This window comes from Rhinolophus ferrumequinum, chromosome 13, assembly GCF_004115265.2.
Source record: "Rhinolophus ferrumequinum isolate MPI-CBG mRhiFer1 chromosome 13, mRhiFer1_v1.p, whole genome shotgun sequence".
Classification (NCBI taxonomy): Eukaryota; Metazoa; Chordata; class Mammalia; order Chiroptera; family Rhinolophidae; genus Rhinolophus; species Rhinolophus ferrumequinum.
This window is the reverse complement of record NC_046296.1, coordinates 61,107,605-61,123,286: the sequence shown is the minus strand read 5'-3', so window position 1 is coordinate 61,123,286 and position 15,682 is coordinate 61,107,605.

Here is a 15,682-nt window from a genome sequence, read left to right as displayed (position 1 = left end):
ATACAACTGAGCTTTACGGTGTATAATAGATAAATGTTAGGTGATTGATATGATTACAAAGGCACCAAATCTAACTACACAGTAAGGTGACTAAATTATAACAAAGGCACTAAAATGTATTGTTGTCTGATTAAAATTTGTTACCTTGGAAGATTATATATTTGTCTAATGATCCTACGTGTCTTTAGGAAACATGTCCTTTTGAATATTATCAGTAGATTGTGCGTCATATGTCGATTTCCGTTAACATTTAACAAACAGCTAAATGTTAATTAAAGTCAAGTCTGGTGATCAAGTGAGGGAAAGCTATCAAAGAGAAAGAAGAAATAACTTAAGTAATGAAGTGACTTTTCCTGTGTGACTTTTAAATAGGCTCTGAAGCCTTTCTCCAAATATAACCCAAATATTGAGTCACAAAGAACCTTTGAAATGAATACATTGCCTACATCTCTCCTCCAGAGATGGGCTTTGCCTGTGTCTGCATCACTCAGTGTCATGCGTTATTTAGTTAATCTCTCTTTCACTGCAGAAATCTCCTTGACACAGTCGGCCATCCAAGCATCTCCATGCATGTATTCAGTCTCAGTGAGCAATTCATCTCAACAAATAGTCTGTTCCACTGTGGGACAGCTCTGCTGTTTAGAATGGGCTCCCATATTTTAAGCCAAAATTTGTACGATTATAAGTTCCACAATTGGTCTGAAGGACCAGGGATGTCTTTTGGGAATTCATGTAGCATAGTATTTGAGATCAGGGGTTTTTAACTGAGGACTGGGTTCAAATCCCAACTCTCCCATTATCTAGGGTTGAACTTGGGTAACATACAGCTGTTGCGTAAGCTGTAATGGGGGCTCACCCCATCACCGCATAATGGGGGTGAGCATGACATAACCCATCTCATCAGGTGCTTATAAGTCTTTAATGAAATATTGCACACCCAGACCCTAGCCCAACAGCAGTATTATACAATTGAGTAAACCATTATCCTTTTTAAGACCATTTACTGCCCTCTGCTGGAAAATTGCCATAACAACTATCTAAATATGCCAGACACTCAGCAACTTGCTTGCTCCAAAGGCCAACCTTTGTATAAAGTGCTTGAGACAGTGTCCAGCCTGTGGCACTCTCCCTGTTCATGTTAGCAACTTTTATTGCTCTAGTACTGGGCAACTGGACTAGAAAAACTGTGGGCCCGTCTCCGTGTGGTCATGGCTTGAGCGCTACTTTTGTGACAGATGCCCAAAGAGGCTCTCCGTCATCTTGGAAAGGTAAAAATAGCTGGGGAGAACCAATCACGATAATCATTTTAACGTGCAGTGTTTAAAGTGAAAACAGGAACAGCGATGGGAATTTTGGCCTTTGTTACCCCATGAGATTTTAAAATAAGGACTATCTCGACCTTAAACATTTAGTTATTGAAAAGTGAACGATAAAAGCACAGAAACATGAAAGTAAAAATGCTTTTGGAAGATCTCATTTAAATTGTAATGGGTTGTCAAGGGAAATTAATAGAACCGAATTATGACACAACAGAAGCTTTTTCTTTTTTAGTACCAGCCATAGAAAGTGCATTACATGCCAGGAATGGTGTTAAGTGCTTTTCCTACAAGGGATGCATTATTTCATTTGTGACCATAACCTGTTTCACATCAGGACTTCTCCTTCTCAGCAAATGGCAAGACGATTCACTAAAGCAGAACTTGGGGTCATCTTAGCCTTCTCTCTCTTTCATCGTCTTTTATCCAATCTTCTATCAAGTTCCGTCCATCCTTTCCCCAAATATATGAAAAATGCTTCATCTCTTTCTGCACTGCCACCTTCCTGGTTCAAGGCTCCATCTTCTCTCCTGATCTGATAGGATTTGCCTCCTAACTTGTCTTTTGACACCTAGTCTTGCTCCTCGGTTATTCATACACTAGAAAGAAGCCAGATTATTAAAAAATGCAGATCAGACAAAGCCATTCCCTTGTTTGATACTTTCAACAGCTTCACTTGACCCTCAGAATAAAATCTAAACTCTCCCAGGTCTACAAGGCTCTGTGTGATCTGACTCTGACCCTCTTCTTGACTCACCTCATAACGCTCTTCCACGACCACCGCTTTTCAGCCCCTGGGACCTGGGGGTTCCTCATTCTCTCCACCTGCATCTTTTCTCTCAGGGTTCCTTCTCACTTCTAAGGTTTCAGATTCAATGTCATTTCTTTAAAGAAGCTTTTTCAGATTGCACTCTCTGAATTAGGTCCTCCTGTCATTGTCTACCAAAACACCTTGTAAATTTGGTTCACAGTATTAATAATTATAATTGTTAATTTTGTTTAGAGTATTACTCAGCCTGTAATTATTTCTATCACTTATTTGTTGCCTTTTTACTCTGTCTTATTCCTCTAAAATGTAAACTCCAAGAAGGCAGGAATCTCATGTATGCTTCTAAGTTGCTGGCACACTGCCTAGTATATAGAATGGACTCTATATATTTGTAAAACAAATAAATGAGGATTTCCTTATAGCTTTCTTATGACATAAGTATCATGTACCCAATTTTACAAATGAAGAGCTTAGTTTTAGTGAGGCTAGCAAATGAAGGGCCAGGAACTAAACACTGACAGTTTGACTTTTCAAACCGAGCTTTTATCTACCATTCTATCCTGCATATATAATTGGGGTGTGTGTGTGTGTGTGTGTGTGTGTGTGTGTGTGTGTGTGTGTGTGTGTGTATTAGTGGTAGATGTTTCAGAGAGAGTTATCAGATACAAAGATACAATAGCACTAGGTTACTACAAATGTCAACTATACGACCACCTGGGATTTATCCAAGAGAAATGGACTTAAATAGAACTAAAATGTAAATTCAAATAAAATAAAATTATGTAAGGGCTAAGATTCAACTTTAGGTATTTACAACACAATCTGGAGGGAAACAGACTGCATGGTAGTTTTCATTCTGGAGGCAATTTTGATATCCCAGAGTCTAATTTTCATAAACATTACATTTTTGGTTATTTCTGTTTATTTACCTCTTTACTAGCACATTCATTCCTAAATACTGTTTTTGTTGTTTGATTGGTTTTTTGGTTTATTTTATTCGATAAGCAGTTTTTCATTTTGTTTATGCACTGTTTTGTGTTTTTTTTAAAAAAAAACTACACCAGCCTTTCCTTGGTGTGTTCATTCATTCATTCATTCATTCAGGAATAATGAATGGAGCATGTGCTTCGTGCCCGTCTGTCAGGTGCAAGGCACCCAGATCTGCCTAAAAGCACTTCCTAATATTCTGGCTATTTGGTCACTAGCATTCGTGGCACCAGGTTAGCATAGCAGGTCTGCAAAGAGAAGCAAACAGTTAATATTCAACCTCTGATTGGCAAAAATAGGTTTTGAATTCCTCAGCTAATTCAAGTTTTTTAAATCAAAGCTTTAAGAGTCAGACTTTCTTGAAAGAGAAAGTGGATTTCGGTTTTGTTTTTGTTTTTAATGGCAAAGGTTAAATACTCTAGGACCCAGAACATGTTTCTCCCATAAGTTTACAGAGAAGAACAAAATACCAAATATTGCACAAGATGTTTTCTAACTCTAAAAGAAATGGTGGGAAAAGGAAAATTTGAAGAACACAAGTAGAGGTAAAGGCTACTGAGAAGCGGAAAGTGGTCTCAGATATAAACTTAACTTTATCTTAGGAAACATTACCTAGTTTCTATTTTTGGTTGTCCAACTATTTTTTTATTATCTTTAATTTTCCATGATGAATTTTGAGGAGACTGAAAGCCTTACAATCTAAGATCCAGGTTCAACTGGTGCTTGCGTAGAAATTGCTGAATGAAATATCTGTGATGGTGGTGACGATGACGACAGTGGTGGTGACGATAAACATTTATAGAAAACTCAGTCTGTGCAGACTCTGTTCTAAACACACTGGATATATCACCTCCTTTCATTCTCAAAACCACTCTATGAAGTAAAGAATACTACTGCATCATTTCCTAGATGAGGGAAATGAAGCAGAGAGATTCGGCAACAAGCGCCAGGTTACAAAGTGATCTTTGGTGGGGCTGGGACTCAAACTCAGGAAGAATGACTCCAGCGTCCACACCCTTAATCCCTCTGCTCCACTACTTCAGAATGAGCCTAAAGGTGGCTACACACCATGCAATCAGTCTGCGGCAGGTGAATGTCCTTTTTTAAATGCGTGCGCTCTGGGGAAGGTGCAGAAATGTTTGAGGAAAAGTCAGCAGACCTGGACAGGCATTGGAGGGGGATTAAGGAGGACAGACAGTGACCCACATAAACATCGTGACAGTTAAGACACCAAAATGGAAAAATTTCTGTCAGCAATGCAGTGATAGATGAAGAAGGATGGTTTATCTTAGAAAATGCCAACATAGATACATGCTGATAACTACAGACCAGATATCTTCCCCTCAATTTTCGAATAATAAGAAAGCCTCCTACTCAAACCTAACCAAACAAATAAAGAGAAATTCCTAAGGTTTAGATAATCTTAAGGCATCATCAGGAAAGGAGAAGGAGAGAAGGAAAATATTGAACTGGCTTAGTGGTTTCTCAAGAGACTCAACACTAAGCCAGAAGTGATTGAATGTTTTTCTTGAACTGGTAAGATTAAGTTGTCTTCTACCAAAGCAGAATGGCGATGGTTCCCGAGAAAAATTAAATGCTGTTATAAAGAAATAAAGCAAGTGATAGCTTTACTAGTGAGACATTTTGACTGTGAAATCTGTACCTATTGCATTTATATCTACTTAAATATTACTTTATCTGCTTGCCTTCTCCTGCATAAAGTAGTTGGTGGCTTTTCTCCAAATGTCCTTATTGCTTCACTTATATCTTCATACTCAATCTTATCATATGGCATTACAATTTAGGTCTCCTGAAATTATTCAACAGTAACAGCTTTAAGAACAGGGACCCATTTTTCTTTTCTTTTCTTTTCTCTTTTCTTTTCTTTTTCTTCCTTTATTTTGGAATATTTTTTCCTACCCAGTACTTGGAACATTAAATTAGTGCTCCACAGATCATTTTTTTCAGCCAGATGAGAATGTATCAGCTGTTTGCGACTTCCTCTGAACCTCAACTCTGGACCTGGTGCTCCAAGAATGATACATACTATCTGAGTTGCAGGAGAATAAGTGTACTGAAATTAGATGGCTCCTCCTCCATCAGGATAGGGCCAGTCCCAGTTGTTAGAGGGAAGTGGAGGTGAAGTTAAGGAGCTGACAGCAAGCTAGACTCCAGAGATCCTCAGTAATGGCCTCAGAGCTATGTGGCTACTATCTTTGTTCTACCATTAAATTATGATCTTGATGAAAAAAACACCTCCAACAATGAAGGTTGACTATCATTATTATTTAACTTACTGTTAAAACATTAATCCATTAAGATATTAATAATTGATGCTGAACTCTTTTAAGATTTTTTGCTAAGAGTACCTGTAGTTTGTGCACATTTTTAGAAAACAGAAACCTAAATTTAGGTTACATATCCACATGATACAGTTACAAAAGCAATTGCATAGGACATCTGTTTTTGACCCAGATTGAGTAACTAGTATAGGTTTAGCCCTCCCAATGTAAACAAACATAAAACTCAACAAAACCGAGAAATTCTTTTCAGCATTGAACACTGGGCAGTGCAAGACTCCAATCCATGAGAAAAGGGAAACTCATAAGGTGAACCCCATAATTGCCCTGGTTCTCTGCACAAGTAGAGAATAGTAGTCCCACTGAATTGAAGAAGTAAAGATCTGAGTTCAGGACAACAAAAATGGCTGTAATTCTGCAGCAGGGCACTGGAAAGGAAGAAATTGTACAGAGTAGAGGGCTGGGCCAGGAGCCTATGGGTTGGGGGAGTTTCTTACAAGTCCTTAGCTAAGGGTTGAGCTGCACATTCATGTGGGAGACTTCATGATATTTACTAACGAGTGGCAGCTACAGATTTGAGACTACAGCAAATAGTCTAGTGATCTAGCAGGGCTGGGGGACACTGAAGTTTTGATCTAGCTGGAATGGACAAAATCAGTGATATCTCATGAATTTTGCAGGCATCTACCTGGCACACCATAAAGTCCATGCCTTAGGAGCAAGGGCCATATTTAATAGAACAATCTATTTTAGATTTTTGTTTTAGACCTACCTTAAACAAAACTAAAATCAGGTCCTGATGAGATTGACAGAAGAGACAGAGTTTGAATGTTAGGGAAGGTACTGCCAAGTTAGAGGAAATCGGGAAACAGCTTGAGTGTTCCATAGATCTGACCTAAGAACGCATAAAATCAAGTCTACCCAAGTTTCATGTAATTAGCCAATATTTGAACTGTCTACTGGAACAAAATTCAACATTCAATGAATAAGACAAAAGAATCCAGAATCTGTACTGCATCTCATCAGCACAACCCAGGACACAACCAAGAATTACTAGGCAAGTAAAGAAATAGAAAATGTTGACACATAATCAAGGAAAAAAACAGTCACTAAAAATCAACCCTGAAATGTCCTAAATATTAGATTTAGTATATGGTATTTAAAACAGCAATTGTACAAAGTTCAAAGAACTAATGGGAAAAACTGTTAAATTATACAAGGAAAAAAATGACTTTAATAAATTAAAATCATTAAGACAATGAACAAAATATAAAAGAGAAATTCTCATCAGAGAAATATAAACTTCAAAAAGAACCAAATGAATATCCCTGAATTTGGAGTATAGTAAGAGAAATTAAATGAAAAAATCCATGGATGACTCTAACGGTATGAAGAGTCAATAAATTTAAAGATATATCAATAGCAATTACTTAATCTGAAAGAAACAAATAGATTTTAAAACATGATTAGAACCTCGGACCCTCTAGGACAATATAAACTGTCTATTGTAAATGTAATAGGAACCCCAAAAAGAGGAGAGTGAGGTTAGAGCAGAAAAAATACGTATTGGAAGAAACAATGACTGGAAATTTCCCCCCCCAAATTTTGACATATGAATCCATGAATCATTGTGAATTCAAAGCAGGAATAATACAAATGAAATCCATGTATGAATACAATAAACTGAATATAATAGTTAAACTGATAAAATAGATAAACTATGTTTCTTTCCATAGATGAAGATAAAATCTTGAAAGCATTTACAGAAAACAAGACACATTACCTACAGGAGAACAATAATATAAATGATATGTAACTTCTCATCAGAGACAAAGAGCAAAAGGAATCCAGAAGACGATGGAATGGCAGCTTTAAACTGCTGCAAGCAAAAACAGAACCTGTTAATCCAAAATCCAATAACCAGCAAAAATATCCTTCAACAACAAGAGTAAAAAGACAATTTCGTACAACTGGAAGCAAGAGGATGTTTCTGCCAGCAGAATCATGCCCAATAAATGTGAAACTACATTCTTCCGGCTGAAAGTGAAATGACCTCAGATACAAACTGGGATCTATAGGAAGGAATGAGGAGCACAGCAAGTGGTAATTAAGTGGATAAATATAACATGCCATGTTTTAGTCTTCTCATAACTTCCATAGAAGACAACTGATGGTTTAATGCATTGTAAGAAAAAAGATGGTGAGATGGTAAATAGTATTTTTCTAAAATTATTAAATTTGTGAGGTAGAGAATAGGAACTGAGAACGCAAAGCAGCAGGTATGAAGTTAGAATTAGGAAATGAAATCTATGAAAAGCCAAATGAAAAGTGTGAAGCATGAAGTGGTACAATATGGACTCTAAACGGACATTGATAAGATAATGATATATATTGCTAGCCCTGGTCAAGACTAAGGTAGGTAAGAAGAAGCCAATATAGAAAATAAAATGAAATATTTTTTTTAAAAATTGATTTTTTTTGCAATGATAAGGAAAAGACCAATAGAGGAACAAATATAAAACAAAGCAAAATGTAGATATAAACCAGTCATACCAATAATTGCATAAAAGACTAAAGATATTTATGAAAAAGGAGAAAGAATGTCGGAATGGATTTAAAAAAGCAATACTCAACTATGAGCTGCCCATAAGAAACGTATTTTAAATTTGAAAACACAAACAGGTTAAAAGTAAAAAAAACTGCAAATGATAATCCCATGCAAACAGTAAACATAAGAAAAATGGCTATATATTTTTAAAAAACAAAGTAATTTTACAAGACAGAGTATTAAACAAGAGGGGGGCATTTCATAATTATACAGACAGCAATTCATTTGGAAGACACAGCAATCATAAATATGTATGACTCTAAAAACAGCTCCAAAATTCCTGAATGCAAAAATTATAGAATTAAAATGAGAAATAGACAAATTCACAATTATAGTTTACATTTCAACATTCCTCTCTCACTAATGGATAGAACAAATGGACAATCAGTAGGCATGTAGAAACTCTGAAAAATACTCTCAACTAAATATACCTGATTGAATTTTTTTCCTTGTTAACTTTATTGATGATGAATTTATTTAAAATAAACTGCATCCATTTAAAGTGCACAATTTGAGGAGTTTTGATAATTGCTGATATGTGAAACCATTGCCATAATCGAGGTAGAGAATACATCCATCTCTGCTAAAGGAGTCATTGTACTCTGTAGTCCAGCTCTCTTTGCCCCAGCCCCAAGAGAATCACGGATCTGCTTTGTGTTACTGTTAGAATGCTTTTCATATAAGAGGAATTACTGTGTGTGTGTGTGTGTGTGTGTACCTGTGTATTTATTTTTGCACAGTTCTAAGCATATGGATTTTTTTTGTATATTTTTTCTTACAGATTTGTTCTGGTTTCTTTTGGTGAGAAATGCCTTTTTAGACACCAAAATTTGAGTCATGGTGCTCATTTTAACAGTTATTGTTTTTAGGCCCCCACCAGTGGCCAGAACTAGAAACTATATACTATTGTGTAAAGAGAAAATATAGCATGACATTACACAGATATTTACATTTTAAAACTTAAACTATCTAAAAAGATATGGTTAATTGATTTTCAACACAGCTCAGATTCAATGAGGAAAGGAAAATATTCTTTTTCAACAAACTGTTCAGAACCAGCTGGACATTCATGTGGGAAAAAAAAAAAAGAAAAAGAACCTTGACTTCTTTCTCCCAACATGTCCGCAAAATAGTAATAATTAGAAATGGATCATTTACCTAAGTGCAAAAGATAAATGTACAATATTTCTAGAAAAAATAGGAAAACAATCCTTTGCAAATTTTAGGTAAGAAAAGGTTTCTTAAAACACAAAAGCACTAATCATAAAAGAACAAAAATTGACAATTGGACTTCACCAAATTAAAACTTCCTGCCTACTCTGAAAAATCTGTAATAAAGTTTCAAGTCAAATCAGCAACTTGGAGAACATATTTTCACACTTAGAGATGACAAAGGAATCATATCCATAATATAAAAAAGAACTTTTACAACTCAGAAATGAAAAGATAAGCAATGCAACAATGGACAAAAGACTTGAAGGGACACATCAAAGCAGAAGATGTACAAATGGCTAAATGAGCACAAGAAAAGACAGTCTATAGCAGGAGTTGGCAAATTTCTCTGGCCCCTCTAAAGGGCCAGATAGTAAATATCTTATATTTTACAGGCCATATAGTTTCTGTTGCAACTGTAATACTCTGTCAGTGTCTAGCGATAGATAATACACAAATGAACGAGCATGGTTGTGCTTCCATAGAACTTTATGGATCTGCAATGTGAATTTCTTATAATTTTCAAGTATCACAAATATGATTTAAAAAAATGTTTAACTCTTTAAAAATATTTAAAAACAAAACATTTTTAGCTCAATGGGCGATACCAAAACAGGTGACAGGCCGGATGTAAACCTGTGATCAGGTTTACAGGCACCTGTGACCTGGGCAATCTCACAGGGCCTGCACTTAACAGGTCTCTTGCTTTGTTTCATGTTTTGCTGTTGTCATCTTGGAATTCTCATTAACTTTTGAACAAGTGGCCCTGCGTTTTTATTCTATGTGAAGCTCTACAAATTGTGTAGTAGTCTTGCCCATGGGCATAGTTTGCAGATTCCTGCCCTGTATGTCATTCATTAGTCATAAACCAGTGAAAATATCCCTGCACACACACCCAGAATGACTAAAATTTTAAATGACTGACAGTGCTAAGTGTGGGCGAACATGTAATGAAATTAGAACTTTCACATATTGCTGTTGGGAATGAAGAACGGTATAATCACTTTGGAAACTGGTAGTTTCTTCAAAGTTAAATATACATTAACCAGAAAACTCAGTGGTCTTACTCCTTGATATGTACCAAAAGAAATAAAAACACATGCCCATGAAATGACTTCTATAGAAATGATCGTCAATAGGTAAACGGATAAACAAACTTTGTGGGTATATTCATACAGGAGAATGCTTATTCAGCAGTAAAAAAAAAAAAAAAAATGAAAGGATACATGACACCCAGAACAACCTGAATAAATCTCAAAACCATGATGTTGAATCAAAGAAGCCAGACACAGAGGAATACGTGCTGTATGTGTCCATGTACTTGAAACTCAGGCACCAGCAGGGGCAGTTTTTAGGGCTGGAAATCAGAGCCATCAGGACTCGAGGGAGGGAGCGGTGAGGGAACTTCCGGGATGATGGAAGGGTTCTAGATCTGAATAAGGTAGCGGTGGCTTCATTTATACATTTGTCTTTTTTCAGTGTTTGCACTGAACCACATCACTCTGCTGAGCAGCAGGGGTCTGACGCGTGCCTGGTTTATCACTCAGCACAAAATGTTCATTAACTGCTGCGGCTTCTCATGTCCTCTATTTGTCATATTTAACTTTCGTTCTCTTTTAAAAAAAATATTAGCTGACATTTCTTTTGGATACGCCCATCTGCCCATAATTTTCATTATACTTCAATTGTTTTACTTCAATCTGTCATGCATTTGGCTATCAGTAAACACTATTTTTAGACCTGAATGTAGACTAAGGAAATAGACCTCTTAACAAGGGATGGAAATGTCCTTCCGAGTGAAATGAAGAGACTTTGACATATATTTTCACTTGCCAGAGATCAGTTTAGTTTCTCTTTCCTGAAATGTTTGGAGTAGTAAAAAAAAAAAAAAATCTAAATTCTCTGCCCTGAAAATTGAATAGCTAAGACTCTCCAAATTACAGGTTACAGCTTGATGCTAAGAAAATACCAGATAGCTGGGATATCAAAAGAAAACACTTCCCATTCTGCCAAGTCTGGAGATGAGGGTCATTTGCACTGAAAAATGATCTTTGCAGTTTGCATGGTGATGTTCAATCTGATTTCAGAGACTGAAGTGGGGAGAGGTTGATTTCTCGGGAAAGAGCTGTTCTTTCTTCAAGAACTTATGGGAAATAAGCTTTTTGTTAATGAGATGGAAAACTGTGCCTATGGCCCTCATGGGAGCTGAGTTGTTTTACAGCTTGGGAGAATTCTGTTGTTGTTATAATGAAGTTCCTGGTAAGAGCCATTCTGCTTAGAGGAATTTCAAGGCCTCCGGAGGCCATCCTGCATCTAGTGACACTTCCAAATGAGCACCATTAAATGACAGATATGGTTTTCATGCAAATAATACAAAATTCTGGGGAGGTGGCACCTAGACTCCTGACAGGTAAAGTTCTACCTGAAGGAGTAGATATTCACTGAGGAGAAAAGGAGGGAAGGAACAGAGGCAGGGAAGGAAGGAGGGAAAGAAGAAGGGAGGGAGGGAGGGAGGAAGAAGGAAAGAGGAAGAAACGAAAGAAAGAATCAAGAAATTTCTCATCGTCTAATATTCTAAGCATTTCATAGACTTGTTTGAATATTTTAAAGGGCATTTTAATTATCTCAATATTTTTTTTTTCTAAAGTGTTACTAACTTCTTTTAACAAATGAAAATAAAACACAAACAAAAGCTATGAAACTCAGAGAGGTTGAGTAACTTGCAGATGGTACAGAACTAACTAATGTTGCAGCCAGCTCAGACCTCCTGTTTCTGCTCTGCTCTTAGCTACTTCATGAAGGAAAGCTCTGGACCCTCTGCCTCCCACCACAGCACACATGATCAACACACCAGGCCCCGAAGACTGTGAGGTAACAGATAGTACAGTCTGAGCTGGATCTAAAAACCTAATTACCTGAGTCTGTGTTTTTCTCCTGCCCATTTCGAATGGAACTCAGCAGCAGTGACATTTCCTATTTTCTTCCAGATACACTTTTATGAAATCTTTTTCTGGGGCTTTCACATAAAAGAAATCAGATGATGTGAGATTGCTGAAATTGTTCATTATTACAGCTTGTCTGTATCGACACAGGCTGTGCCATCGTCTGACTCACTTGTAGATTTCTAAGTCATCTCCTTTTCCTTCTTTAATAACATTTGACAAACTGCGTCATGAGCTGACCACCCTTTCACCTTCATTACCAGAGGACCTCTTACTGCTACCTCTGCTATATTCTCGAAGTATGGCCCCCCCACTGAATGTGCTCCATGCTTGCCAAGGAAATACATAACATGAACGAAAGAAACATCTCCTGCTTTCCTTTCAATAAGGTCCGAGGCCCAAGGATGCCTCAACTCAAATTATGTCCCTTTAATTCTTAGAAAGAATCAACATTATATAATGAAATATTCTTAATGGCTAAAGGACATACCCAATACATGCTGAATGATGAGACAGCTCACTGCAGTTACATTTGCTCTCATATTTCCATGGATCTGCTCTCCTTCAGGTCCTCCATGGTCTTTTTCTTGCTAAATCCAATATACATTTTTCAGTCCTCTTCTTCATTAATCTCTCTGCTCATTGCTTCCTTTTTCCTGGCACTCTCCTACAGGGTTCTAAGGCAGAACTTCCACCTAGGTTTTCTCCAGTCTCCACCAGCCTCCTTTTTGACTCCTCCCTCCCCCACCCCACTCCCCGGCCCTTTATGTTGATGTTCTCTAGGGTTCTTCCCTTGAGACCTTTCTAATTACATTTTCTGTGGAAATTTTCATCCAGTCCCCAGATTTTAGTTATAACCTATGTGCTGATAATATTCAAATTGACTTTTTCAATACTGTAGTCCTTCCCCCACCAAATTCTCAACTTTGATGGCTGCTGGACAATGTTTCATTATACAAAAATGAAAATGGTATTATCAAAGAATGTGTTTATATACCTGTTTTTCTCCCTCCCTCCCGCTCTTCCTTCTTTCTTCCTTCCTTCCTCCTTTCCTTCCTTCCTTCCTTCCTTCCTTCCTTTCTTTTTCCGACCTTCTTCCCTCCCTCTTTCCCTCGCTTCTTTCCTTCCTTCCTTCTCTATGTACCTACCTATCTACCTACCTACCTACCAATCTATCCTGGGTTGAATGGGACCCTCCCAAAAGTCATATTCAACTGGCACCTCAGAATATTATCTTAGTTGGAAATAGGGTCTCTGCAGATATCGTTAGATAAATCCAGATCATATTGGATTAGGGTGGGCCCTAAGCCCAATGACTGGTGTTCTTATAAGGAAGCCATGGGAAGACCCGGCACACAGGGAAAATGCCATGTGATGAACGGGCGGAGATTGGAACGATATAGGCCGAGGAACGCCAAGGACTACTGGCCATGGCCAGAAAGGAGAGAGGGAGACAAGAAAGAACTCTTCCCTCTCGAGCCTTTGGGGAGCACATGGTCCTGCCAACATTTATTTCATGTTGGCCTCCAGGACGCTGAGCGAACGAATTTCATTGCTGTAAGCCACATAGTTTATGATAATTTGTTGCAACAGACCTAGGAAACTATTAATCATAGACTTTCTATCTATAATTGTTTTATTTTGCTGCCGTAACAAATTACAACAAACTCATGGCTGAAAACAACATAAATTTAGTATATTACAATTCTGAAGGCCAGAAGTCCAAGTGGGTCAGCAGGGCTGGTTCATTCTGGAGGCTCCGGCGAGAATCTGTTCCTTGCCTTTTCCAGCTTCTAGAGCTGCCTCCAGCCCATACTTCACGGCCCTCTTTGCATTACTCCGAACTCTGTTTCTGTCACATCTCCTTCTCTGACTTGAACCCTCCTACCTTCTTTTTATAAGGATCCTTGTTATTCCATTGGGCCGACCCAATGGAATTCAAGATCTTTCCACACAAGGTTTTAATCACATCTGTAAAGTCCCTTTCGTCATGTCAGGTATCATTCAGTTTTGGGGGATTTAAACATGGATATCTTTGGGGGGCTATTTTTATCTATCTAGGAATCTAGCTAACTACTTACACGTGTTTATGATAAGGGGAATGAAAAATAGGAAAGAAATACCCCACAATGTCAAAGTAATTATTCCTGTACGATAAGGGTTTATATATATAAAACTAGTAAATACATAAAAATATACGTCGTGTCATTTTCTATGCCACACATAAAATAATGCTACGACAGCAATTTGAATACCAATTACAATATTGGCCTGAATGCTATGAAGAATAATCCACATTCTCCTTGCTCTTTAAATTCCACTTGAAGAAACTTTAGGTTCAGTCAGGGACTTTGACCTTGGAAAGGATCCCTGGGCCATGGGGTAAGAGACCAGCTTTCCAGTCAGAAAACTCAGCAGTTCCCTTTAATTCAATCCCATTGGACAGGTTTTTATGTTTCCCAGACAGCTGATCTCTCCTCTCCTTGTATCACAAGTGCACGGATGTCAGCTTGGTGTCAAACATGGTTCTTCTAGATGCTGAGAAGGCAGAGGTGAGTAACACATTGCCTCCCTCTAGGAGCACACAGTCTAGTGGAGGAGACAGAGATCTTATCATAATACAGTAAGTGCTGCCATATATCCAGGCATCTCAGGCTGTCACAGGAGCAGACAACAGCCAGAGATAGCATGGCAAGCCACTGAAGGAGATTCAAGAATGAAGGAAGTTAGGTTCATTTTAAAGGAAAATAAAACTAAAATTTCTGGAAGACATAAACACATTTCTACAGTCATAATGATGATTCTCTCCTCGAACTGCAAAAGCTTTAGGTGCTCTCAAGAGGCACGGTTCTTTAGAGGGACACACAGGTAAGGGTAAACCCACTGCCTGACCTGGTTCCTCAAAGCTGGAGGCTCTCCTTCGCCCAGACCTCTCCGTGATTCCTTCTTGTGCCTGGTAAGTAGGAAGCCCTCAGTTCCCAAGCTGTCTGCAGAGGATCAGGTTGCCCAAAAGGTCAGGTCATAGGCTTTTTTAGCTGCGCCCCATGAAGGTCTGGTTGTCAGAGGGGCTGTTATGCAAGAGTGATGCCTGGGATTGCAAACTATCCTCAAAAATTGCCGGTCACTTGCTTTATTGAGCATCTCTCCACCTGCTGAAAGGGTGAGAAGTTCCCGCGTGCAGGTGTAACTAGGCATGGTGAAGGAAGTGAGCCACGTATTCTAAATTTTTATACCTGCTATGAGTCAACGGAAGATTCAGAAGAATACACGCTATATTTTTGTTTCTGCTGTGCAGCGTAGTGGTTAAGCCAGGAGTCAGATTGTCTGGGTTCAAATCCTGGTTCAGGCATGTTTATTAATCTCTTTATTCTTTGGTTGGAGCATAAAATAGCAATAGGATTGCTAAGAAGACTAAATTATGCAATGCATGTGAAGAGATTAGCAGAAGGTTTGACAAAGAGTAGAACCCTAATACATGCAATCTGTTATTAACTTTCTTACAAGCAATCCCATATGAATTCGATCACAGCTGACTACAGAGACCAACC